Source organism: Mauremys reevesii, linkage group 5 (genome assembly GCF_016161935.1).
Source record: "Mauremys reevesii isolate NIE-2019 linkage group 5, ASM1616193v1, whole genome shotgun sequence".
NCBI classification, from domain to species: Eukaryota; Metazoa; Chordata; order Testudines; family Geoemydidae; genus Mauremys; species Mauremys reevesii.
In genome coordinates, this window is record NC_052627.1 from 83,340,743 (window position 1) to 83,365,124 (window position 24,382).

Consider the following 24,382-nt stretch of genomic DNA (forward strand, 5'->3'; position numbering starts at 1 on the left):
AGATATATGAAGCTGACATAAATGGGGTCACCTCTGTGCTTTCCCATTTTTATCCATTTCTTTTCTCATCATAGGTGAGTGCCAAATGTCAGCACACACACACAGCTTGTCCCATATTCTTTTCCATTGTTTTTTTACATTCCCATTGACAGGTATAACATGCAATCAAAAATGGCTCCCACAAGAATTGCCCTTTTTGATTTTCTTTTTAATTTTCTTTTTGATGACAAGACTCCTTCAGTAACCAAAATGAAACTGGCAGGATGAACAGAGTTCATGAATGATAGCTGCTTTTACTGGGAGGAATGGATCCATGCAAAACTCAGCGGCTGTGCTACAGAAAGCTTTGTACAGATATATTTATTGGCATCAGACTGCTTAGGTTGGTATTCATCTTTTTTTTTCTCTGAGTTTTGGATTTAAACTAAGTCAAAATCTCAAAGTAAAACTTAATAAAAAACAAACAAACACAAATTTCAAATGATGCTCATGCAAAGCCATTAATCAATCCAAGTAATCCACTCCAGTAATGAACCCAGATTTCCTCAGATAGCTCAGGAACCTTTTGAGGAACATAGTCTGAGTTTTGAGATTGTAGGAAAACCCAGTGCCTTGGGAGTTTTACTTGGTGTCAGGTTTCATCTGAAGTATTTTGAACAGCCGTGATGAGGTATTTGATGCAGCAGTCACATGAATCAGCAAATGACTAATCTGCAATGGGAAGCAGAGGTGGCCTTGATGCTCTGCTGTGGTCCTTTGGGGAAGAAGAGAATAAGCAAATTATTGAAGTCAAATGATAACAATGGTATTTGAGAAATAATGTCCTACAGATTGACATGAACAAAAGGAGCTTTGCTTTCTGATTCCACACAAGATATCTGTGTTTTATCTGTATGCCGAAATAAAGCAATAACAATAGCATGTAATAGTAGATTAGAAGAATTACAGTTTCAAGGCAAAGGAGTCATGTCTGTACTAAAATAGCCTATCGGTTGAGATTCCATAGAGAATAATTCTAAGCTGGAAATGTATGCTAATGAAATATGTAAAGGTAACATAGATGTCGCATTATCCAAAGAAGCACAAAATGAACAAGCCCATGTATTCAGAAGATGGGACCTCTACTTTTAAATAGTCAGACTGTGACATCAATGAACAAGTATACTTTAGGGAGCATTCACAATTTTATATTTGACAAAATTCCTACAGTGTTTTATTAGTTCTGTTCACTTAATTATGTCTTCTCTAAATGATCACTTTAATTTTTCATAGTACCAGAGTCTGTTCAAAGAAGTTATTCATGCAATGTTAAAGGCATAATGCTTCTCTGCAGCTTTGGGAAGCCTTTAAAAGGAATATAATCCTGCTGGACCTTAGTGGAGATTCCAGGGGGTGTAAGTGCAATGAAATTTTATCAATTTTGCATTATGCTGAATAGATGTCTTATTGTAAAACCATTTCTACAGGTGCTGGGAGGAGATAAACTAAAAAGGCAAATAACTCTTCACTTCAAGACAATTGTATTAAGAGGTACAGCCACAGTTTACCAGCTGTCCCTTTTTGCAATGGTAGTGGCATCTCCCAGCAGAAACCCAATCTTTTAGGTTAATTTACCACATTATTGGGGTTTTGAATTTATCAAGGACAAATCGTTCCTACAAAGCCCAAACTGCACTATGCCCTAATAAATTCTTAAGTTTCAAGGATGGTTTAGAAAGTAATTTTTTATCAAAACATTTGAAGGGAAATCAGATATTTTCAGTTAAAAATGCCACTTAATTGTTTTCTGAATGTACATAATGACAAAGGGAAGCATTTGCTGGCACACAGCACCTTTTTTCTCCCATGTAGTCAAAGGTGAACATTAGGACCCAAGGGCCAAAGAATCATAAGGTGAAATGCTGGCCCCATTTAAGTCAATTGGAGTTTTGCCATGGACTTTGAGGACAGGATTTCAATCATAGATTTTTAAGGCCAGAAGGGACTGATATGATCATCTAATATGAAACCCCAGCATGACACAGGCCATAGAATTTCATCAAGTGATTCCTGCATCTGTCCATACATATTTAAGGATTTACTCATTAAGGGCAACTCCTTAACAAACACATGCTAAGCCTGGATGTAGAGGGACATAGGATATAAGGAGCCCTGTAGAAGATACACAGCTCATCAGAGTTCCCAACAAGCAGACAGGTATGGGACAGGGACAGCAAGTCTGCCATCATCCCAATCCACTGGTCATTGTCCTACATACAGCATGAGGCGCTGCTCCACCGCCACACTAAAACTTCCTAGTACAAAGCCCAGGTGCTCAGGCTGCATGTTTGGAGAAGGATTCACTCTCAACTGTACGTGACAGAATGTACCCCTGTGTCCACACCCTACATAGTATTGTAATAATATTTGTACAAAGTATGCCTTGTGAAATATCATCTGAAATCTCATAATTCCCTGCTCAATATGGTCTTGATAAATTATGAGTGGCAACATTGTACAGGTCTGTCGCATCTTAGGCGCATTTAACATGCGCAATTTCAGCTTTACACGGCCGGCAAAAAAAACAAAAAAAAGAGAAAAATAGCAATTTAAATACTGTTTCCGTAGTGCGGGCAATTCCGCCCGCCATTACACTCAATGTAATTTTGACTATACATGATTTTCGCTTTACGCGCTAACTGCGGAACGTAACCCCAGCGTAAGATGAGACAGACCTGTATGTGAAGTTATAAGATTTCCTTGTATAATGTTATCAACACATGTTCCAAACCACAGGAGAAGTTGGCACACAAGTCTGTGTCTAACAAGGAATGTGTTCTCTGCATAATTTGCATTGTAGCAGTAAACAGAGTCACCAAGCAGGAAGGGTAGGCAAGGAAACACCAAACAGGTGAGGAACACCTGTTGTGTTATTGTTATTTTTCTTGTAACCATTTCTGAATACTATGCCTCATTACTTGTACTCACTTAAAATCTCTCTTTGTAGTTAATAAACTTGTTTTGTTGTTTTACCTAATCCAGTGTGTTTAAACTGAAGTGTCTATGAAATTCCATTTGGGGTACAATGTGTGTGCATATTATTTCTGTTAAAGAAATACAGACTTTATCTGAATTTGTATTGTCTAGGAGAGGGTTGGGCAATACATGACATCAATTTCTGGAGGGAAATCTAAGAGGACAGCGTTATCTCCCATAAAAAAACTTGTTTGTCTTAGCAATTGGCTGAACAAGAAGTAGGACTGAGTGGACTTGCAGGCTCTAAAGTTTTATATTGTTTTGTTTTTGAGTGCAGTTATGTAACAAAAAATCTACATCTGTAAATTGCACTTTCACCATAAAGAGATTACACTACAGTACTTGTATTAGGTGAATTGAAAAATACTATTTCTTTTGTTTGCCATGTTTGCAGTACAAATATTTGTAATAAAAAATAACAATATAAAAGTGAGCACTGTCTACTTTGTATACTGTGTTGTAATTGAAATCAATATATTTGAAAATATAGAAAAATATCCAAAAATATTGAATAAATTTCAATTGGTATTCTATTGTTTAACGGTGTGATTAAAACTGCAATTAATTGTGATTAATTTTTTATATCATGATTAATTTTTTTGAGTTAATTGCATGAGTTAACTGCAATTAATCAACAGCTCTAGCTATTAAGTTAGAGGATGGATGTTCTGACTGTTTTTAAAACTCACAGAAAATGCCCTTCTCAGAAAATCTCATATATGGGTATATACCTACAGGTAAGCAGGAGTGACTACTATGTCTCCACACCTTTGTCCACACTGCATACAGGTGGATATTGCCTCCCAATTCAATTGGTGCACTGTACTAAACACTAGTGTAATTGTAGTATGAAACAAAACCAAAAATAAATACAGTGAGCATTACTGTCCTTTCTTTATTATTTCAGCTTAATATTATTATACTTATATGATACTCAACTAGTAGTAACAAAATTATAGTGCAGAATGTTGCATAATAATGCCATAAATAGTCTATCCATGGGACTTTTTCTTGGCTGTCAATTTTCTGTAACTTTAACAGCTTATTGCAACGTTGGTGATCTTGGATGAATTTGAGCAAATACATCTGTCCATCTAATCAAATCTATTTTGTAAGACAGATCCAGCTCTACTGCAGTCACAGCCAGGTGGTTCAACCTTTTCTGTGACATTGTTGAGCAGAGATAGTTCTTGATTCTCTTCACTGTGGAGAATTATCCCTCAACCAAGAACACATGGGGAAGGTCATGGCCATCTTAAGGAACTCTTCTATCACTCAGTTTTTGATCACTTGTGATATCATCAGAGATGATCGTGCAAGTAAGCATTTAGCATGTGTAAACTGGTGCTATAGAAAATCAATAGGAATCCCAACAGTATCAGGTAGGGGAGTCACTATATTGATATTAAGGAACATATTAAGTGGACCCAATGCAGATATAGCCAAGATGGTGTAACAATTGTCTGTAAAGCACTTGTTGAGTTCACTGATTGATAAGACAGTTGGCTCAAACATGATTCTGCGACAGTATAACTGCACATCATCTCACCTTCCCAGTGATTCAGATATTACATAGCTGAAATTAAGTCAGCTTAATACTGTGGATGCCTGCTTCTGTTGTCATGGTGCTTCTACCCATACATCAGCCTTATGTGCCATATCGGTAACATCAATCCAAACCTTACCTAATCACAATTTCACAAGGTTCACCAGGACAATTTCCATGTGCAACAATGATCTATCAAGTGTGATGTCCTTCTGTAGGCTCTCAGAGAGTGGTTGTGTTTCTTTCAAGAGGTGCAGTAAGGTGATGTAAAAGGATGAAATCTCTGCGAGCAGCCAATCTGCATCTTGACCAGTATTGAATGATCCAGCATTCATTCACACTGACCCAGTGTCTGTAGGATGCAATCAAATTGATTCATAAACACATATTGGCAGATCCAATGTGTCACATTGGACTCAAGTATCAGAGGGGTAGCCGTGTTAGTCTGGTTCTGTAAAAGCAGTAAAGAATCCTGTGGCACCTTATAGACTAACAGACGTTTTTGCAGCATGAGCTTTCGTGGGTGAATACCCACTTCTTCGGATGCAAGACGTTGGACTGTATCTCCCATTTGTGTATTCCATGAAGTTCTATCATCTTTTGCAGAGATGCTGAAAAAGGAGTGAACCTTCTCCATAAGTCTAAACATTGTATTGATCTGAGGATGCCTTGTGCTAGGACAACAACAACCAGATTCCACCTATGTGCCATGTAGTAAATGTAAGGGTATGGCTTCTGGCTGGCTTTTCTTATAATAGTTTGGATCCCATTCGTTGTTCCAGACATGATATTGGAATCATTGTGATTTTGTGCCATGCAATTTTTGATCAAGAGACTGGCCTAATGTTGTTTTTGCTACAGAAAATGCAACATATTTCTGCATGGTGACAAGACACAGGAACCTTTCCTTGACTTTGCTGGAATTGACAACTATGTAGCACACAGAAATAAAAAGCCATTCAGTATTTGAGATGCCCTTCGATTCATTGGCTATGTGATGGGGTATACAAATCCTGCACCAGCAAGGAAGGTGTTAAACAGCTGCTCTGGGCCCAGGCAGCCCACTCCCACACACACCTGCAAAGTGTACCTGGCTTGGAGGAGAAGCTCAGAAGGGTAACAGGGTGCTCAGTAAGACATCAGATTGTGGAGGTAAGCTGACCTATAATCCTGGGAAGGAGCTCCACAGGAGCTCCTGAGGCCTGACACCTAACTAAGGGAAGAGATTTGAGATCTGTAGAAGGTCTGAGACTTTATCTTTGATTTCCAATTATTTGATGTCTTTACTTTACCTGTTGGAAAGGAGGGTTGGGGTAGGAAGTGATCCAGAGAGGCAGCAGTATAGCACTTTGGCAGTGCAGGACATAGTTGCTTACACTGGGCCCCGGATCAGAATCCAGTGGCAAGAGTGAGCCGTGGTTCCCCTACCAGCCCCTAAGTGATGCCAAAGGCAGAAGCAGACCCCTGATACAGGGAGTCTAGAGGAGCGAAGGCTCTGAAGCCTGAAGGCCAACACCCTTAGACCTCAGCCCAAAGAGCGACCCAGAGAGCCTCACTTAAACCAGGGGGCTACCCTATTGATGGGCTCTTTATATATCCCAAAAGGGGTAGACATGATACACATGACCTAGCCAGAGGTCAGAGTCACAGAAAGGCCGGATCACTGCAGGACCAGAACAGCTATCAACAGGGGTGCCAAGAGAGAAGGGGACTTGCCACACCCTGCCTGATCACTGGGTGGTGCTTGTGGTGACTGAACCCCTTCACAGGTTATCAGAGCAAACTTGCCTGCCTGTGAGACTTCCTTTGAGATATCACTGACACAAGATGCATCTGCCCCTAGTATCTCACTTGGGATTGTTTTTGACGTATACTTGGTATTTTTGTCTGCAATCTGCATCATTTTGTAGAATGTTCCATCCCATCATTGAAATCAATCAAGGTTTGCAAGAAAGTTTCCCCTCTAAGTGACTTTTCATTCTTGTCATGCCTTTGTAGTACCATTTCTTTGTGAGCAAGTGTAAGGGTGCAGTCAGCAATGCACTAGAAGAATAGTAAAATCTGTTCTATTTATGCTTTCCTCCCCAAGTCGATATGGTCAGTGACACTGTTACCACTTTTCCAGGAGAGAGAGAGAGTCAGTCCACTGCTGAAAAGTATCTTTATGAGCAGGAGAAAGATCATGACTTTGTATACATTCACATGCCTTTTCCCATCTATTAAATCTAGTTGTAACAAATGACTCGGTGCCAGTTCTACCAGATACCTTATTTATTGTGAACAGAGTGAAGTGTCAACAATAGAAACAGAAGACAGCACCAGCCTGGACCAATATTCAGTGAAAGGGAATTATTTGTACGTTGCTGAATTAAAACAACTTTTCACATGACCAGTCATCTTCTGTGGACAATTTTGAAGTATCGGTTGGCATGGTCTCTCGTCCTTACCAGTAAATAGGGCATCCAATAAGAGAGTTGAAGCTTGTGAAGTGATTGATGGAATTGCAGTAGTCAATGTTTCTGGAATGTTTCATTCTCATGGTTCTTCACATTCTCTGAAACACTTCTCAGACTGTCTAGTAGTTGGTAGATCATCCATTTCCCTAAAAACCAGCTATCTTCCTGGACATGATTTTGGGTTTAGTCTAGTATTGATGTGTAGCCATGTAGCATCATCTTACTATTTACTATCACTGATTTCTCCCCAAACAAGTAAATAGTTCATGCTTGGAGTTCAAATTTTCCTGACCATTTGGAAGCCATGGTGATATTGCAAAGTATGGTGGCCAATTCCTTCTGCCAGGAAAAGAATCCAAAATATTTGAGCGGGGTGGGAAATCTTGTTTAATATGTACACTATGTAACTGTCACTTCCCTGCTCCAGTTTATCACTAGCCTTTCCCCTTGCTCCTCACTGACTGCAGTCAGAGTCTGTCTGCACAGCTTCTTGGGGATGGGATGGTCTTTTGCTGTTTGTCGTGGCGTGAATGCAGCAGGGCAGGTACCTCATAACCTCCTCTTATATCTTACCAAAGATCAGAAATTTGCATTCAGGAATGGTCCACAGTGACTATCCCAGCATACTTGGATATTGGCCAAGATAGATATCTTAAGTAAAAGAAAGTTTATATAACATTGTATTTAATACCCAGCATAGGCAACAACCAAGGTAGGTAGGTAAAACTTTATAGTTACAATACTGGTAAATCAGAGATTATGCTGTATTCTAATGTTTCATTGCCTGAGGTCATAACTCTCCATGAGATTGTATTCTAATCCCACCCTCTAAGGGTCTGCCATTTATAGTCCCAATTTTTCTGCAGCCTACATGTAAGGGTCAATGGAACTAGAACCCGCATCTGCTGAGCCTGGGGCAAATGATAGTCCCACATCACCATTGGGAGGCCATGCAGACCTATATCTAGGGATCACTGTGGAGATTAGTATTATCCAAAGAGACCAGTGCAGCAGCACCTTCCAGCCTTCTGATTAGCCCATTTTCTAATTAGCCCTGAAGGGTGGCCCACGAATTTGTCTGGACAAACATGCAGACTTCTGGCTTACTGCAGCTCCAGGCCTTGTCTCACAATCAGGGGCGGCTCTAGGAATTTGGCCGCCCCAAGTACGGCGCCACGCCGAGGGGGGCGCGCTGGCGGTCGCCAGTCCCGCGGCTCCGGGGGACCTCTTGCAGACATGCCTGCGAGGGTCCGCTGGTCCCGCGGCTCTGGTGGAGCATCCACAGGCATGCCTGCGGGAGGTCCACTGGAGCTACGGGACCAGCGGACCCGCCACAGGCATGACTGCGGAAGGTCCGCCGGAGCCGCCTGCCACCCTCCCGGCAAAATGCCACCCCAAGCGCGTACTTGGCGCGCTGGGGTCTTGAGCCGGCCCTGCTCACAAATCTTCCATCTGTGAGCCTGGCCTGAATTTGACCCTAATTCTTGCTTCTTGACTCCAGCTTGGTAACCACTCCTGATCTTTGGTTTCTGACTCTGACCCTTGCCTACAGGTTTTGGCTCTCACAACTACTCTGATCCTGGTTGCCAACCTCGTGGCTACCCCTTCACTCTGCAACATCAGCCCAGCAGTAATCACTAGGCCCAGTGGCCTACAACTGGTCTTTTATACTATGTATGAATGCTATTACGTGGAGACTGCTAATCCGGCAGAGGTGATACAACAGACTTTAACGCCAACATACCCTTCCCAGTATATGTCCTAATTTTATTTAGTAATGAAGAGTACTCTGCTTTCATGAGTAGAGTTTTTCATCTCCTGTTACTTAAGATACATCACTTCAAAGTAACTCCAGGAACTTTTGGATTTCATGACCTGTAATTGAAATATTTGCACATGCATCCAGTGGGAACAATGGGCTCATTTTAAAAGTTGAAGAAAATGAGTAGATAAATCTGCTTACTGAGTATTACTTGAATCTGATAACTTTTGTTCCCCTGCATTCATGGTACTTAACTTAGATTTGTAAAATAGTGATGTTAGTGTTTCTAGTATAAACTTGTTTAAAAATATAACATTCAGTTTGTGTCCTTTTGCCATATTATATGTGTACATTCAACATCACAAAACTCTCTAGAATAATATGTCATTCTTCTTTTAAAAAATACAGTTTGCTTCCAAAACCAAAATCAGTGTTATTACAATGAATGCAATGCTCTCTATCTTTCTCAGCCCTTCCTCCCCCTACAAGGATACTTTAATCCAAATTCTGCACTGGCTCTCACAATATACCAGGGGTAGGCAACCTATGGCACGGGTGCTGAAGGCGGCATGAGAGCCAATTTTCAGTGGCACTCACACTGCCTGGGTCCTGACCACCAGTCCAGGGGGCTCTGCATTTTAATTTAATTTTAAATGAAGCTTCTTGAACATTTTTAAAACCTTATTTACTTTACATACAACAATAGTTTAGTTATATATTATAGACTTATAGAAAGAGACCTTCTAAAAAGGTTAAAATTTGTTACTGGCACGCAGAACCTTAAATTAGAGTGAATAAATGAAGACTCGGCACACCACTTCTGAAAGGTTGCCGACCCCTGCAATACACAAATAATATTTAAATTACTAGGAGCTATATTGTATATAAATTAAGGCAGCATTTTGCCCTTTTGAATTAATCTTTCTGTACTTGAGGGGCTTCATCATAAACATTTATCATTCCACTAAACTAGACATTTAGAGCTTTGAGGGCATTTCCAATAGCTGCTAACCCAAGAAGTGAGAACCTGGGAATGAGAATCAAACAGGGTCTCCTACATAATAACCACAGCAGAATTCAGATACTAAAGTGGCCCAATTTTTCAAAAACTACTTCCCTCCACCCCCAAATACTTAAAAATGACCATCATCCTTACATATAGGCTTCAGAGAAATTGAGGGTATAAATTACAGACCCTTTGAGGAGGGGGTTGGAATAGAATCTCATTTGCATATTGCCTGCCAACTCATGGCTTGACTTGAATTCTAGAGCCAATTTGAGTGAGTCACTCCTCGCAGTACTGATGGCAGGCACCAAACCTGAGTGATGCTACAATATGACACCCAGGTTGCAATGCCAATTACTCAATTGTGAGTGCATGATTTTGTGACCCTGTATGCCAGATCGCAGCTGCACTCAGGTTTGACCTGACTGGGCCTGATTTCTGTGGGTGCAATGGCACCCAGGGACCCCAGCTAAAGCCTCCCCTGGTGCTGCCCCTCCACACAGTACACTCTTCCCAAGCTGGTCTGAAAGGCCACCAACCTCTCTTCAATAGATCTACTATGATGCCTACAAGAAACCACCCTGTTGATTATAGTGAGATTATGAGTACCTAGAACTAATCTATTTATCTTATTGAAAAATAAAATAGCTTTCTCAAAGCACTGTATTCTGAAAGCCTTGTATCACTAGAATATGGCCAGTTACAACCTTGAACTCTATGCTTATATACTGTATAACATTTCTCTGCCCCTTTGCCCAATGTGCTTGGTACATTGTGGAACATATCAGAAACAAATGATGAACATCATAGAAACAACAATAGCTCAAGCTGAAGTCCAAGCCTCCTCAGACCAGTTGCTTACAGACAGGGGCGGCTCTAGAAAGTAGGCTGCCCCAAGCAGCGCGGAGCGCTGTGCCGCCCTTCCCCGGTCCCGCGGCGGGTCCCCCGGAGCCCGGGACCAGCGGACCTGCCGCAGTCATGCCTGCGGGAGCTCAACCGGAGCCGCGGGAAGACGGGACCCGCCGCAGTCATGCCTGCGGCAGGTCCGCTCGTTCCGGGCTCTGGTGGACCTGCCGCAGGCATGCCGGCAGGAGCTCAACCGGAGTCAAATGCCGCCCCCCGGGAAACGGCCGCCCCAAGCGCCTGCTTGGCGCGCTGGGGTCTAGAGCCGCCCCTGCTTACAGATCAGTGAAACTAGACCCAGACATTCAGTGTTCAGTTCAGAACACGTAGTGTCACAACACACTGTTATACAAACGCCATTGCACACTGGTGGCTCAGAAGAGTTCTGTGTTGCAAGGGCTAAGTCCCGGACCACAGGAAAGAATTTGAATTTGCCAAATTTTGCAGTTACTGACCAAATGCAAATATCTCGTTTCATTCACCCTGTGACAGAATAGTGACTGGCCTCATGTTCCTATAATAAAAGGCCTCTCAGAGTTAAAAGTCCTAGATTTTATGGGGGCCAAGGTAGCTCCTACATGCTAGCAATATTTTCATTTTCTTGTTCATTTACAGCAGGGGTGGGCAAACTTTTTGGCCCAAGAGCCACATCTGGGTATGAAAATTATAGGGCAGGAGGGTGAGGGCTCCAGCTGGGGGTGTGGCAGAGGGTTGGGATGTGGGGGAGAGGGCTCCATCTGGGGGTGCAAGCTCTGGGGTGGGGCTGGGGATGAGGGGTTGGGGGTGCACGACAGTGCTCCGGGCTGGGTCCGAGAGGTTTGAAGGGTGGGAGGGGGATCAGAGCTGGGGCAGAGGGTTGGTGCATGAGTGGGGTCAGGAGTGCAGGCTCCAAGTGGTGCTTACCTCAAGCAGCTCCCAGAAGCAGCGGCATGTCCCCCCTCCAGCTCCTACATGGAGGCATGCCAATTCCTGGTCAATAGGAACTGTGGGGGCGGCACTTGGGGTGGGGGCAGTGTGCGGAACCCCCTGGCTGCCCCTTTGCATAGGAGCTGGAGGGGGGACATGCTGCTGATTCCGGGAGCCATGCAGAGCCACGGCATGCATGGAGTGGGGCAAGCTCCTGACCCTGCTCTCCAGCTGGAGCACCGCAGCGGGGAAAGTCCTGGACCCTGCTCCCTGGCGGGACCACAAGGGCCGGATTAAAACATCTGAAGGGCCGGATGTGGCCTCCAGGCCATAGTTTCCACACCCCTGATTTACAGTGAACATTGTTTATTCTGTTGTTTCTTGTTCTCCTCAGTGCCTTGAGCCCTGGACAAAAACTTATAAAATTAACTAAAAATAATTACATGAGGATAGTGCATGAAATGACTTGACTTTTCGGCATATCAACCTAGAACAGTAGTTAGAAAATTTTGTCAGATTTCAACTCCTCTCATGTCATAATTTCCTACCCTTATATTTCCTCCAGTGTCAAGGAATGAGAAATCTTGACAAGTGATAAACACCCATGGATATTTACTACCTGTGATAGAAAGCTGGATTTTTTTTATGTTGTGTCCTTTCTCTACGCTTGTATATAGAGACAGAGCAATTTCTGATAGCAAAGCATAAACTCACAAGTAAAAATTCACTTTTGGTACCAATAGGAAAACTCTAAGAAGGAAGAATTTTATGAAGGGGAATAAAAAGGTGTTTTAGTAGTTAAAAAATATTGTTCCTACATCACTCCATATGGATTCTTTTAGGTCTTTTTAGGCCCCTGTGCTGGGTGACCTTGCATGCAGAGGGTGAGGAGGTTGCCAGTGCATTACAGAAATGATGGCACTGATGAAGAATAACTACGCTGGCCAGGTTGAAAAGTTATCTCTGGCTCTCTGATTTGTAAGAAGTATTGCAAAGCCTTAGAGACAACTTCAAAAGTTGAGTCATTGCACTCTACAGCTTTCTGACAATTCCTATTCTGGCTCCATTTTTACATTAAAGTAAAACTTGGACTAAGAAAGGTGCTGTAGTTGAAAGACACTGACACTTGCGGGTAGTAATATTTAGCAGCTTTTGAAGTCTTTCATCACCTTCCAGCTGCCTCAAGCTGATATATGGTAAAGGCTAAACAGTGAGAGCCAAAGCTATTATGGTGCAAACAAAGATGACATTATGAGAAACTTGTAGCTAGGGGGAGTGCACTTGAAGTGGGACACAGAACCATACCTGGGGGACTCAAGATTTTCTCGCTTCACTCGCAGACAATAATAAAATCTCTCCCATGTATTTATTTATTTTAAAGAATCTGTTAGACAACTCAGATGTCTTACTAGGATATCCAAGATTTATAAGTTCAAGAAATCTAAAAGAATTATAAGCAACAAAACATTTCTACTGCTAATATTTACTCCAGTGTTCAACACTGGCTCACAGCCAGGCCAGTGGCTAAGTAGTCATTGAGCTACCAACCAAGAAGAACTTGATTCAGGAACTATTGGAGACTGTCAAGCTTCTGTGCAGCAGGAGCTCAGACTACAGAATAAGGATCTCATCCAAAGCCTATTGGAGGCAAAGGGAAACCTCCCATTGACTTCACTGCGGTATATATCCAGCCCCTAAGTTTCTTGGGCAAGGTTAAGATTGGGGATTGCACCATGCCTCACTCTTACAGTACTGGTTGTCCTCCCAGCCATACACAAAGTAGAGAATTTTAACAAAGTGTCAATTCAGCTGCAGAAGTCCTGTGATATAAGTAATTTGGGCCTGGGGACAGGAGGGAGAGGAGGGCAATCATCATAGTATTTAGGAACCAAAATACATTCATTAAAAGTAGCGTCAGACTTTTAAAAAGTGGGCTCTGCTCTCATATACCTTGTGTTTGGCCACTTATTCTTGGAGTTCTCTCTTCCCGCAAAGCTAACTTAAATATTCCCATACCCCTGCATTACCCAATGGTGGGAGGGTTACCCAGTCCATAATTGTGTAGCTACCATACTCTTCCTCTTCTGCTGCAAGAACTGTGTTTCAATGAGCCTCAGTGGCTTCAGGAGCTGACACCAAGACCGTGCAACCTCTATGCTGTACCCTACAATCAGCTCATTTGTATTAGGGCAATTTAGCCTGAAGATCTTTTTAGTGGTTAGCCTTAGTCATTCAACTATTTATTTAGGGGGAGATCTTCAAAGGCACAAATGAGAATTAGGCACACAAATCAGACTGACTTTCAGTAGGAGTTTGTGCCGCCTAACTGACCTTCGTGCCTTTTGAAAATATTCCACTTATTTATTGGAGTCCCAAATCATTCAGGTCTTAAAAGAGCATCACCAACACCTTAAATTGCATAAGAGGCCAGTGCAGAGGCTTCAGCTTCGGTTACACATCATCCACAGGGTGGGTAGCTGCATTTTACAGAGACTTCATGGTGATGAGTTACTTAGGTGACAGAAAAGGTCAAGAGTCTTTTTTAAAAACTAATCCATGTAAACTGTGTACTGAGTGTAATGGCTGTAAGTATCCAGTTCGAGATTAATATGCATATGCTGATTATCTGCCAGACTAGATACTACCTGACTTCTGGAAGTACAAGGGAATTCCTATTAAAATCCCACCAAATATTACTGGATTATTACAAATCAGTATACTATGAGATTATTTTAATCACAGTACTATGAACTGCACATGCTGTATGTTATGTTCTATTTGAGCGAGCTCAGAAGACACCTGCATGAGTCTTTTCAAAGCAACTGTAATATATTTCACTGGATGTGACAAACCTTATAAAAATGAAATAATGTCATGCTTTACAAGCATTTCAGTCAATGGGACCAAACACATGGAGGGCATTGAGGATGATATTTAACTTTTTCCAAGTGTTGATTTAATACCACACAAAAGTTTGAGTCCCATATTGCCAATTTTCCACCATGTGGTAACTATTTAGTCAGGTTTTTAAAAGTTACTGAATTACAGAGTTGAATTACAGAACACAGTAACTACCAGTGGGCACTGGATGTAAGCACGTCCCTCAGGCTTAGCACAGGGTCACATATACTGGCAGTAAATCATGGCAGCATTCCTATGGCAGCACTGGTCGGCTTACACAGGAATGAAAGTGCCAGATTGCAAAACCACATGCTTATGTAGTTCTAAATATAGAAAATGTTAGTGTCAGATTGAATTGATGTAACTCCATCAGGTTCGTGTCATTTTTAGTACACCTGTGGAAATAAAGTACAGTATAGGAGGTCTGGGATATGATCCTGCTAGAGAAGCCTGCTAGGTTATATGGGGTCAATTAAATCAAGCTGAGACTATTTTACATGGCTATGCAGGTCCAAATGTGAACCAAGAAGTACCATTAACAACAAGATTTGAAATCATTCACTGAACTTTCATAGCACAAAGAAGTAACATTTTACACTTGTCCTTTTCAGGTTAGGGTAAGGCCTGAGTTGACAACTTTTGAAGAAAGAAGTACCTTTAAAATACCTCACAACTCATTGAAGGGGGGAAACACCAATCATTTTATTCATTCAATATCAGTGATAAAGATGATTCATTTAAAGCCAATGTGTTCCCAATAGCAAAGGTCTGTTGCAGAGTATGGAGTTTGATGAATTATCTAAACATCTTACATAAGGGATTTATACTGCTGTTTATCATCAGAGTATCAGAGCACCCACCTCGTAAAATCTATAGCAAAGATCTGCCCAACCTCACACATGTTAAAATAGGCTGAAAATATACTGCATTACTACCAGCTGTAAAATATATTGGACATAGTAAGATACTGTGCAAGTTTTCCAAGTTAGTTATTCTGCAGCATATCTTATGAGGAAATATGAAAGTGTATGCTATATGTCATAATCAAGTACATCTTCAGTGTTATCTCTGATAACAGATCTGTGCAACCGTCTGAAGTAATAAGGCCAAACAGCATGCACAAGGGAGCAGACACACCCGCGATTCCTGCCCAGGTATACAGAGGGACTTCCCCCAGCACTCCCTTCTCGTCTCACCACAATCTTGACACTGCAGCAGGATCATTGGTTGCAGGAGAGTTACAGAACACAGATGCAGTGGGAGTTAATGCTGCCTCAGGCTATATGACTTTGTTGCAATTTAGGTGCGGGACCTTGCAGTCCAATGCCTCCCCCTCACTCCTGACTACTCCCCCAACTTCTACCATCCAAACCAGTGAACACCTAGATATTTTTCTCAAGCAGGTAGTGGGAGCACATCCCAGTTAGCCACTTTCCCTTTCCATCTGGATCCATTATGGCTTTTAAGAACATAAGAATGGCTATACTGGTCCAGTATCCTGTCTTCCAACAGTGGCTGGTGCAAGATGCTTCCAAAGAAATTAACAGAATAGGGCAATTTATCAAGTGATCCATCCTCTGGCATCCAGTCCCAGCTTATAGCAGACCGATGTTTAGGGACACCCAGAGCATGGGATTGCATCCCTGACCATCTTGACTAAGAGCCATTGACGGACCTATGTTCCACAAATTTATCTAATTCTATTTTGAACCCAGTTCAAAACCCAGTTTTGCCACAGATTTGCTCACTTCTACATCACAAAGTGTGGTGGATACAGTATCAGCTAAAATTCTTATTATTCATTCCTTTCCATAACCCCACAGGTATACATAATGTCTTACACAGTTAGACAAACTCCCTGTTCCAAGAGTTTACAACCTAACCTAATGGATATAATATGACCAATGAAACAATGAGACGCAAGGTGGAAGGCAGACAAGAAATGGCAGGAAGGGTGGGGGGGGTTGATTCAATTAAAAGTGGAAATGGAGGATATTTCATTTCAACCATAAAAAAGATAATAGAAGAGTCAAGAGTGAGAGGAGAGGACAAATGGCTCGTTAAGGAGAACACAATCCCTAGGACTTCTATAACAATTTTCCTATTCAAGGCAGTTTACAAAACATTAACTAGTGAATCCCCACCACGCTCCTCTTTAGTTAAGTCCCCATTTTATAGAACTCAATGGTAGAGCAATTAAATTGTTTGCTCAGGGCTACAGAGCGATCAGAACAGGAATTATATCTCAGGGCTTGTCTACACTGACACTTTACAGCCCTGCAACTTTCTCCTTCAGGGGTGTGAAAAAACACCCTGAGCACTACAAGTTTCAGTGTTGTAAAGTGGCAGTTTAGACAGTGCACTAGCGCTACGCCCCTCATGGAGGTGGTTTTTTTATGCCATGACTACACAAGCCACATTAAAGCGTTGCCACGGCAGCGCTTTAACATTGCCAGTGTAGACAAGCCCTCAGAAAATCCTTGGTCCTAAGCCTGTTCTCAGACCACTAAATCACTCCTCTTTCTGGGAGTATCAGGGAAGTCTTATCATATGCATTTTCTCAATGCACACCATGTTTAAAGATCATTTTCCAAATGTATTTATATTTTGCTATTCCTTTGCTTTTACATTCATGAAATAAAAGTTAACTTACCAGGAGCAGCGCCAGGGTTTCTGGCGCCCTAGGCAGAATTGGGGGGGTGGCATTTTGCGCGCTCCACATGGGGTGCGCGTGAGCTTCCGGTTCTGCTCCCGTCGCACCGCCGAAGAAGGACCCTCCGCCAAAATGCCGCAGGCGACAGCGGCAGTCATTGCCGAAACATCGGCGGTAGCTCAATTGCCTGCCGCTGTTTTCCGCAGCACGTCGGTGGAAGTCCTTCTTCAGCGGCACGACAGGAACGGAACCTGAAGCTCCCGCACACCCCATGGGGAGCACGCAAAATGCCACCCCCCGAATCCTGGCGCCCTAGGCAGTCGCCTAGGGTCGCCTAATGGAAGCACCAGCCCTGTAACTTCCCCATAAAATATCAGAGGAGCCAGACAGCATCTGTCTTTCCTGACTATTCTTTTGTTTTGAAGACTACCTGATGCAAATAATACTTGCTTTAGCTAATTATTGTTTTTGGCATGAATCAAGTCAAGTCCATAGAATTTAGATGCTCTAAACATTTTTTGAAATACAAATTAGGTATATAATCATGGCCACTATCAGTAGTACTGACTATTCTTTTGCTGATAATCCCACAGCTCACAGGAGCTCATTAGCAATCCCCATTTAGACAATCACTTAAGCATCCTGTAGGATAAGAAGAATGAGTCAGAGAATTAGCAAGTGGCCTTTTACTATGATATCCATCCATAGTTTTGGCACAGTTTATCAGACAAGGCCCAAAATTAATGAATACATAATCTCAAAACCTCCTCTCACTCAGAGACAATATTATCCTTTCTTCTGAAGCATTTCTAGTGGAATTTGGATGTCCAATCCGCGTGTATTGGGTTGGGGAGAAACTGGACCTATGCTCTGCCCCATCAACCCCCAATATTTCCAGTACTTCAACATTTTATGAACACTAGGAAAGACAAGAAAAGAAGAATATATATCAGCTTATTTCCCACTTCAATACACTAGGGGAAACATCCTTATCTGATTGTAATGGCTGTAAACCATAAAAATAGTCAGTAGACTTCTGTATCTTACTTCTATTACAATATGAAAGCAGTTCATTAATGCTTAAAGAATCAAGTCTCCACAGGAGGTTAATACTGTACTCGTTCTGCTGCTGGCATGATAATTTTTCCCAAGGACTTCAAAGTCTTTCATAGGACCCTATGGACGACAAAGGCTGTTGCAGATAAAGAGAATGAAATGTCTGCACATCACCTTAGAGCTTTTTGTTTGGACATGTACAAGGCATTTACTGTAGATGTAACAAATTGCACCATTGCTGCTATAGAATGGCTACCTAATAAATAAGTCCACTGTTATCCATCTTTCATTATATTGAGACCAAAAGGCCAACAATACAGATTTATTTGTTTCTAACAGTTGCCTTCAGAGTGATGGAAAGAGGAAAGGAACAAAGCACAGGAGTCCCTCTCCAATTAAAAAGGATATTGTTATCAGCCTTTGAGAATAAAATGACGCATTTCAAAACACATTCAGAAATCAAATTAGAGCATAGACATCATAATGCACCACCCAAGAAAAAATGCAGTGACCCTTTCTTGCAGTTTGTATGCAGGCCATTTGTGACCCATCTGGACACTCACAGAGGTGAGGCACCTTACCTCAGTTGTAGCATTAGCTGGACACCCCACTGAGCCAGACAGTAGCATGAAGATTTTGGATACCCCAGAAAACTATCCAGCAAATAAATGTGATACCCCAGAGAGGGCTTTTTCTGCTGCACTTGGGATTAACACTGAGTTTCTATCTAGCTGCAGAACAGACCCTGGCCCAGCCACACAGCTGTTCTTATCTGGGTTGCATGTAAATATTAGCCTTCCAAGTTATATTATAAAGGTGTTTATCACAATGCAGCAGACAGACAAGTCTCTTTTAATTTCCATGTTTTAAAGAATGCATTGTTGGCAGAGGGCTTAGAGATTGTGGGTTCCAAGACAATATATATTTTCTGTTGTAACTGAAAATAAATTGAAAGACATCAAGAAATGCTAATGGATCCAAACTGTCTCTTTATGATCATAGCTTTTCTCCATCTCCCTTAGCACAATACAGTACTGCAGGTCAATATTTATGGAAGAAGAAAGTGATGGACTGATATAACATCACCTGGAGTCAGGTATAGTGCAAAGGCAGACAGATGCTATGCAAGCTACTGAAGAACAATGCTAATACAGAGTGGGAGTATGCAGCAGGACCTGTGACAACCTTGATATCTAGTACTGAAACATCCTATTATGCTGAACAATATACAGCTGTAGCCGAAACCAAATGGAACTAGTTTCCAGAGGTGATAAGTGCATTACCCTACAGTGACACTATGCTAAATATTCCCTGTGGGTTTTGTTTCTTCTAGTCAGAATGTTACTTTTCCCACCAAACACCCATTTGTCATCTGTTTCACCGGTTACATTGGTATAGTGGTGGTGTGGAAGCATTCAGAATGAAATTAGACATTGAGCTCCTGTGCATCCTTCCTAAATCAATTCCTGCCAATAGTGAATGAGCTGTTACATTTGCCTACAATGCAAATCTAATGGCAAAGGCAGCATCACTTTCCGCATTTAAGTTGATCTGATACTTGATGCTGAAAAGGGCAAAGAGACATTTATGGTTCTGGTAACTTAATTAAAAGTCATGCTGTGAACTCAGGTTGTACTTTTGAGCATTATGGTCAATAGAAGAAGCTTTTTCTAATGTGTACACACACACAGACACACACATACAACCAATTGGAGTGAAAGTTAACCTAAGTAACCACAGAAACTTTCTGCACTAAGCATAGCTCACTCTAGGAGTCAATTTTAGCTTTTTCTACAGGGCTGATGCCTTAAATAAATCTGCATACCCATCCATGAACTATCAAGCTAGCATCACTGTGGAGCAAAGCTACAAATCAACTGGCCAGATCAGATCAGATCAGATTCTCAGCAGTGGGACTTCTACCAGAGTACAGCCCAACTCTAAAGGCATGTCTACACTTACCTCTGGAGCAATCGATCCAATGGGGGTTGATTTATCACATCTCCCATTGACTCCGGTACTCCACCAGAGCGAGAAGCGTAGGTGGAGTTGATGGGGGAGCGTCAGTCGTCGACCTACCACAGTGAAGACACCATGGTAAGTAGTTCTAAGTACGTGGACTTCAGCTACGCTATTTTCATAGCTGAAGTTGCGTAACTTAGACCAACTTAGCTCACCTCCCTCCCCCAGTGTAGACCAGGCCTAACTGTTCATATCCAAACACAAGGCCCACATCTTTAATAAAGACTCCTCAATCTCACCCTCAGACCTAACCATAGGCATGTTAGTTCTGTCTACATTATGAGCTTATGTCGGTATAACTACGTCACTTAGGGGTGTGGAAAATCCTGTAAGTGTAGACAAGCGCTTAAAAATATTGTAGATCAGACAGATAATTGTTTTCATTATTTTGAGGAAGAATGGTAAAACGCAGAATACAAAAGTGTATAGGTACTGCTGTTAGATTCTGTAGATTCTGCAGTTGAGACAGGTTGCTTTGATTCCTATTAACATCACTTCCCCAGTCCAACAGGTCACAAAGAGGGTTTGTGAAGCTGCATGACTGCTGGTATATTTACTCCATTGAAAATAAAATGAAAACTGATTGTCCCTTTTTAGACTCAGAAGAGGGAGACAATCAATAAAACCCTAAAAAAGGGAAGTAGACTGAGTTCTCAGATCACTAATAGCTGGATTGCTTTTCCTGTTTGCTCTCGCTTTGCTCTTGTGTATTTATTTCTCTCTTGTGTGTTATCAATCCTTAGTCACCCAGTGATAAAACAGTCAAAATTAACATGCTGAAAAGTAACAAAATATGGGACACCTCATCAATCATGTAGGAAGGAGCTCTGAAACTAAATGCAAAACGTCCTTTGAAACTTGTAAATGCTACTTGGAAGTAAAGTTATTTATTTATATTTTTTTAAAATCTTATTTTGCATGTTCGCACTAACATTTTCCTACAATGGTCCTGTGCAGCTTTTCCTACATGCTGCATCAATTCATTTTTACAGGGAGATTTGTCACATTAAAATACACATTGCTCATTGAACAGATGCATGCCTAATATACTTTTGAAACACTCCAAGCATAGAGCTAACTGAAATGGGATTCATTATCCTCACTCAAAAGCAGCTCATATCTCAACACTCACAAATAAGTCATCTTCCACTATCGAGAAGCTAGGTAGGAGGCTCCCTTTGAGACTGAACTTCACACCATTAAAAGAGACTGTCTTTCTAGGTCAGGGTCAAAGCTATTAGAGGGGGTACTGTGGAGCATATTGTGGTTGCCTGCATCATACTAGGTTTGGATAAATGGACAGCCTTAGCTCCCAGCACAGCAGCTTTCAAGTTTTCAGATGCAGATTAGGAGAATCCAATGTCACTGGTGATATGGGATTTTATACCAGGAAAAGCCTAGGGAAATCTAAGTATATTAAGATAAAAAGAAACATGAAGCCATCAAAAAAATGTTTTGGAGGCCTCTTGTGTGTAGTATTTATAAAGATTCATGACTACTCATTAACCTTCAGAGCACACACTAGAGAGCACCCACACTAGGGACAGCACACTGATTGTGCTACACCAGCACATAATATCACCAGTATAGACAGGGCCTAAGCTTGCTAAAGCAATAACGTACAACAGCCTGCACAGTTCACAGGACACTCGTGTCCATGGGTATGTCTACACTGGACCTGGAGGTGTAATTTTCAGCTCGAGCAGACATATTCAAACTAGGTCTGATTGAGCTAGTGTATTCAAAATAGAAGTGTAGCGCTGTGGCAAGACAGGCTAGTCACTCCAAGTATGAGCCCATCTTAAACCCTAGGTAAGTACTCAAGGTGGCTAGCCCGTCCCGCTGCTCACCCTGCTGAAGTGAAACTCTATTTTTAGTGCACTAGCTTGATCAGAGCTAGCATGGGTATGTCTATCCAAACCGGAAATTATACCTCCAGCTCCAGTGTAGACATACCTTATATGTCTCAACTGTATTTTGGTGTGTGGCATGAGGCCAAATGCCTTCGACCACCCCAGAATTTTCTGTAGCATTCTATTTTTATAAAATAGGTTTTATTGCATTTCTGAAGATTGTTTGTCCATATTATATTGTAATTGTATATGTACAAAGTTCTGTTCAGTGCTGAGCATTGGATCATCACTGAACACATACCCAGAATGAGGGATTCAGTGTCAAGCATAGTGAGCAAGTCTGAGTGGAGGCTGTGTGAAGGCAGAATGCTAGATTCGGTCTTCTGCAATAAGTGGCAGCAACTCTCAAGCTCCCTCTGTAACTGCTCCTTTACTCACAAGTGCACAAGATAAAAAAAGAAATAGGTATGGATAGATAATGTATGTGTCTGAGGAGATGTGCACTTGTGTGATTACTATCGTGCTAATGAGGTGCTTACCCTTTTTTGGGCCTAACAACTGCACTCTCAGAGGAATCTACATATATGCTATGCAGCATCAAGTCCACAGAGTATTTGTGTGCACAAGTAGCTAAACATCCAATTACCCAATTTTATGCACAAGCTCCGTTTTTGCCAGCATAAGTGATTATGTGCCCAAGAGTTGGCATTTAACCAGAAGCTGATTCTGAAAATGGTCCAGACTAATAGTTCATGGCTGCTGGAGTGCAGAGATCACTGCCTGTCATGCTGACCAATACTGTCTCATTGTTTCTTTGCACGCAGGTTTGTATCCCACATAGGTCTGTATCCGTCTATTACTTCTTGTCTTATACTTAGACTGTAAGCTTTTGGGGGAAGGGACAGTCTTCTCTTTTGTTCTGTGTTTTGCACAGCACCTGGCACAATGAGTGGAGCTCCTCGACACTGTGCTACTAAAATAATAACAGCAACAATAATAAGGAAAACCAAAGAAGAACAAGTGCATCTGAGCACCTAAAATGTAGGAATCCGGTGAAAGGTTTAACAAAACTACCCAAACCTATGAAGTTGGTGCATGGTCGGGATTTATTGGTGACTCCTGAGGATAAATTTTAGACAGTAGTTTTCCCCTTTTTATGATTTTTATGATTGTATGTTGGGAAGACTATTTGTTTTAAATACATCCATCTATCTATCTATCTCCATGATGTAATATCGAAGAAGAATAATTATAATAATAAGAGTTATGTGTATGGTACTTGGTTGTTAAATACACAAATCACTTCCTTTGAAGCTTCAGGGGCTGTTCTTACACAAAATAAATCTGAAATGTTTGGGTTGAATTGCTTTTGTTAAAGACTAATGTAAAACTTTGATGTCATAGAAATGCTTTTAACATTTCTTATTTCTTGTGTGTTTCACATACAATAGAGATGATGTCGATAGGATGCATTACAGAATCCTGTGATAAACATATTTATCATTCACCTTTGACTGTTTCATCTGTCCTCAGCACACTAATCCATATCTGCTGAAATTACTTCCATTGTTCCCAAGTTCAAGTCCACTGACCATTTCGTTGCCGAGTAACTGCCTCTCAGGGGTCCCCAACAAATTCCAGCTATGTAAATACAGCCAAGGGAGAGAAATGTAAACTACTCATTAGCTCCCAAAATCTTCATAGACCAGGAAGTAGATCCCAACTGCTGCCATCTCCCTCCACTCTATTTAGTTGTTGCCTTCTGTGGAGGAAGGGAGCAGAAAAGGCTCCTACCCGTATCTTCCTCCCCATCTTCCACTCAGCTTGGAATAAAAACTAAATAGGATACAAAAAAGCACATATTTTTTTAAAAAGCAATCAAATAGATATTTTAAACATTTTATGCTCCAACTCATACTGATAAAACCTTTATACCACACTATCCCATCACACACACACTCTGTGGTATATGTCTGAAACAAACGCTTACAACTAAACCAGAGAACTTGCCTTTTGCCTTACTGCTTGAGCCTAGTAGCAAATTATGCCTAAGAAGAAAATAATAGGGTATTGCTGTAGTCTGCTGTGAAAATGAATAAATCAGACGTGATCGCTGCTTGAACTCAGCTTCTGAAGTGTTGATTTTTAGCAGATCTGTGAAGGAAGCTGATGGGCAGAATAATCTCTCTAATCACTAGGGATGAAATCCACTTTACCTCCATAAAACTTAAGTAATCAGGCCCTGTGCAGAGTACCAAATGAGGGGCTAGGAGAGATGACATTTGTAGATACACATCTCTACC

At 41.6% G+C, this 24,382-nt stretch overlaps 1 long non-coding RNA gene across 1 annotated transcript in view; it reads right to left on the bottom strand.

Annotated features, from left to right (window-relative positions):
- Nucleotides 1-273: 273 nt before the first annotated feature.
- LOC120405916 overlaps nt 274-24,382 on the bottom strand; it is a 108,760-nt gene continuing 84,651 nt past the window's right edge. The window contains exon 3 of the long non-coding RNA XR_005598987.1: nt 274-754. This is a non-coding gene — a long non-coding RNA (uncharacterized LOC120405916). The remainder of the gene's footprint in view (nt 755-24,382) is intronic.